The sequence below is a fragment of the Platalea leucorodia genome (genome assembly GCF_965183815.1).
Source record: "Platalea leucorodia genome assembly, chromosome: 5".
NCBI lineage: Eukaryota > Metazoa > Chordata > Aves > Pelecaniformes > Threskiornithidae > Platalea > Platalea leucorodia.
Window position 1 is genome coordinate 8,626,669 of NC_138827.1, and position 4,294 is coordinate 8,630,962.

The following is a 4,294-nucleotide window of genomic DNA, read 5'->3' on the forward strand; positions in this document are numbered from 1 at the left end:
AGCCAAGGTAATTCCAGCTCTGAAAGACGGCGCCTAGGACAGGAGGTGGGGACTGTACTGGGAGCGTGTGCTGCAACGAGCAGCTTAGTCCTTGGGAAGGACGTGAGCTGGGCACCTTCATCCAGCTGCCGCAGAGCGGGGTTTCCCTGAAGTGCACTGCTGTGGCATGGCCTGCATTCGTCCTGTTCTTGTCCTCCGGGTCCCCTCCTGGTGAAGAGGTGATTATCTGCCCACCGGGAGGATCTTCAGGGCTGGCAGTCTTGTGCCTCTCTAGGTGGGTAGCTTCTCTCTTCCTACAGAGCCTGAGGAAGCTGAGCTCCATGGTTTTCCTTTTTTTGTTTTTTTTTGTGTTTTTTTTTTTTTTTTTTTTTTTGATAAAGACAGAACAATGAATTTCATTTAGATCAGCAGAAAAAAAGGAAACCTTCTTTAGCTGCATTGCTGGCTATTTATGTGTATTTTGTGAAAAATTTGCCAAATACCTGTCAGGCCTGAAAGTAAGCGGCCAGACTTAGTGTCCTTGCTCTTATGTAGAGAAAGGCTGTGCCGCGCTCAAGTTCATTCTGTGCTCTTTGCTCTATGGACCATTTCTTCCAGTCTTTGAAAAGACCCTTACCCTTCAAAGAAAAGGTCTTTTCTTTCTCTCAGAACCATTTTGTTCCAATCTGTTCATTAAAATGTTAAGGGTGTGTGAAACCAGTCCAGCTCCTGTTGTGCTGTATCTTCTGTCTTACAGTAGTCCTGCGTGCGCCACTGCAGCCCACATGAAGCTAGTGGTGGTCTTGTTAATAAACATTAACATACCTATTATAAGCATGTTAATATTTACAAAAGAGTAAAACTGTTGAATTTACTGTGTCGGATTTCAGTGCATGTTGATATATCCCGGCTGATATTATTTGCTGCAACATGGAAGATACCTCACATCTGGAAGAGCTGCCTCTGCTGAAAAAACAGCTCGGGATTTTCAGGAGATTTGCAAATAACACCCTAGTTCTTCATGTGTGTGAATACAGCTACTTCTGTAAAACTGTTCCCAGTCTTGAGACATCTCAAGACATCCCATCTTTAGCACTGCATTGCCAGCTGGTCGAGGGAGGTGATTGTCCTGCTCTACTCCGCACTGGTGCGGCCTCACCTTGAGCGCTGTGTGCCGTTCTGGGCCCCACAGCACAAAAAAGATACAAAGCTACTAGAGAGTGTCCAGAGAACAGCCACAAAGATGGTGAAGGGATTAGAGGGGAAGCCACATGAGGAGCAGCTGAAGTCACTTGGTCTGTTCAGCCTGGAGAAGAGGAGACTGGGAGGAGACCTCATCGCGGTCTACAGCTTCCTTGCAAAGGGAAGAGGAGGGGCAGGCGCTGATCTCTTCTCCCTGGCAACCAGTGATAGGACCCGAGGGAAGGGCAGGAAGATATGCCAGGGGAGGGTTAGGCTGGACATTAGGAAAAGGTTCTTCACCCAGAGGGTGGTGGAGCACTGGAACAGGCTCCCCCGGGAGGCAGTCACGGCGCCAAGCCTGACAACATTCGAGAAGCATTTGGCCAACGCCCTCAGACATATGGTGTGAATTCTGGCGTTGTCCTATGCAGGGACAGGAGTTGGACTCAATGATCCTTGTGGGTCCCTTCCAACTCGGGACATTCTATGATTCCATGATCTCTGAAGATATCCTTTAGTGGTTCAACTGCAGTGTAGCACAAACAGTTGTGCTTGGCTTGGTGATGCCTTTAACATTTTGGCATTCCTGTGCATATTGCAACCATCTGTGGAACTAGGAGTGTGACTTACAAACTATGTTTGGCCTGAACTTGGTGTAAATCAATGCATGACACCTTCATTCCTATTTTCTAGCTTTGGCAATTTTGGTATTACCCTAAACTTGGAATCATGGGACAAGAATCTTTTTTTTTTTTTTTTTTTAGGTCTCTCCTGCGTATGCTGTCCTTTCGCTTCATTTGAGATAGCCTTAAATGAAGAGGAAAAAGGAAAGGAAAACAAAAAAAAGTAAATTAACTTGGAATGGAAAGCCCTGACTCTTGATGTCCAGATTGGACAGACAGCTGGAAGAGTGAAAGTTTTACAGCACTAATTAAGCTCTTGACCTCATTTCATACGATTGCATGGGAGTCCTATACTGGCTCAACTGGTGGAGCAGGTGGCCTGTGTGGAGCGGGCGGCTTTGTGAGGATGAAGCGCTGCCACGGTGGGGTAGGTGCTCCGGCGGGGCCGGGCTGTCGCCCAGGGGCTGCGTAGCGGCGATGCTTGCTGGCTCCCAGCCCCCTGGTCCGGGTTCGGCCTCCATTGCCGGGGCCTGGCCTGGCCTCCAGCAGCAGCCTGCCTCAGGCAGGAACGCAGCCCAGCCTACCCGGCCAAACACGGGTTCTCCCACAGAAATGCAGGGACATCGTGTGTTCTTGCTGTGGTCTAGGTAAACACTTGTTTTTTCTCTAGAGTCCCTACTGTACCTAGACTGAAACACTTGTTTTGCTCCAAAGGGAAAAACAGAGAGAGCTGGAAAGCCACTGAGATGTCAGTAAACCCTCTAGATTAGTGGGTGTTATTTGCACTTGGAGTGGGTAGCTAAGGCTGAGCTAAACACAGCTGCTCTCTGTATGCTGCACTTAACGCTGCACAGTAGCTATTCAGAATTAATGCCATGAAGGTGTGGACAGGGCAAGTCCAGGCGCTCCTCTTGATCAGCTCTAGACATTCAGGTTACTGGAGGCGTTGGACAGACTTTTCTTTCTTAATATTTAAAATTTCTTTAGAGTAACTTATGAAATAGACTGTTAGCATAGTTCTGAGCCTGCTGTAGTTGCCTCCGGTGCTAACTGCATAATTCAATCAAATAGTCTAATCTAGGAAGAAATACCTTTGCAAAGACCCAGCAGACCTGTCCGTTTAAACACCGCTTGCTGTTCCTTAGACCAGGTTTTCAAGAGGATGGAATCTCCAAGTACTGACTCTTGTATCTGTTTTGCTTTAACCAACTTCCAGATAACTTCCTTGTGGTGACTATTACCTTTTTTGTGAGGCTTGAGCTCCTGATTTGTCACTTACTTACAGCACCGCTTGGGCATAAGCTTGGGGACTCTGGCTCATCTGAAACGCGGGGGTTTTGTCACGTGTAATTTTGGGAATCCCTTTTCTTTTGCCCTTCCAGCACAGCTTGACGTCTGAAAGCTGATGGTATTTTTGCTTGCTTTTACTTTGTGCAAGCCAACAGCAAAACTGTGCCCTTTCATAGATTACCAGTGTGAAAGTATGTTTTGATTATTTTTGCCTTCTCCCTTCATTACCAACTTAGGAAGGGAAAGTGAACATTTAAAAGATGTTTATATCAGAGATTATGCTATGCTAAAAGATCTCTGTTTCAGAATTACCCAGCAACATGGGCACTGCTGTTTCTCTTCGACCTTAGTTAAGAAAAAATACCTTACTTACATCTCACTAGTTCTAAATGCTCCTGGTTTTGAGATCTGCTGATAAACCTTTAGAGTGCTCATAACTTGTATCTGTTATTTGGATTTTTTTTTTTTTTGTGTCTGCCCTTGAGTAAGGTTTGGAGAAAGTAGACAGAAAAAATCGCCTCTTTCCTGGTATTTGAGCACCCGTACAGCAGCAGGCATTGGACTTCGATATCTTAGGCACTTGTCCAGCAGAAACTGGTAACTGCTCTTAACGTGGGTGAAGAGGCCACTCAACAGCTGTTGAAGAAACTGCTGGCTTTGCTGGTCTGGATTGATTCTTGCCAGTTTGAACTCTCCCCTCCCCCGTTACCCCTTTTTATACTATATTTACTTTAGCTTACTGAAGAGAGCCATTTCAATACTTGATTCTATTTTTATTTCAGCTTTCTAGAAAATGAAGTGCTTTAAAGAAAGTTACAGTAAACAGCAGTATCTCACAGTGTGATTTGTTTGTCACGTTTTCTTGTTGCGATTCCTGAGGAGAGACTTGGGGACAGCTCTGACCGCGCTCCTCGGCACTGCGGGAAGCCCGGGAAGGCTTTGCTGCCAGCTGCCGTTTTGGTTTGTTAAAGTAACACCTGAAAGCTGACCACGCCAGAGGCTCTGCGGCACCAGGGTGGCACATGCAGGAGGTAAACTTGCACTCAAGAATAACACCAGGAACGAACCACCAGGTTAGCAGGTGAGTCCCTGCTACTGTCCCCATCTGCCAGACTGCCACGCTGCAGGGATCAGAGGAGGACGCTTTCCACCACACAAATTCCTTGTGGCTAAATTCAACTCGGAAGTGTTGGTGTTTGGACATGCTCCACTGTGACCAA

At 46.6% G+C, this 4,294-nt stretch overlaps 1 protein-coding gene across 7 annotated transcripts in view; it reads left to right on the plus strand.

The window, feature by feature from the left end:
- The window catches only part of ABCC1 (ATP binding cassette subfamily C member 1 (ABCC1 blood group)), a 62,411-nt gene extending 58,255 nt beyond the window's left edge, over positions 1-4,156 (plus strand). For 2 of the 7 annotated variants that reach the window (XR_014228291.1, XR_014228295.1), the window contains 2 exons: positions 3-274; positions 1,926-4,156. The gene's annotated coding sequence lies outside the window, so the exon portion shown is untranslated. Of the gene's footprint in view, positions 1-2; positions 275-1,925 lie in introns of those variants that run through there. The other 5 variants (XR_014228292.1, XR_014228293.1, XR_014228294.1 and 2 more) reach the window with 5 other exon arrangements.
- The last annotated feature ends 138 nt before the right edge of the window (positions 4,157-4,294 follow it).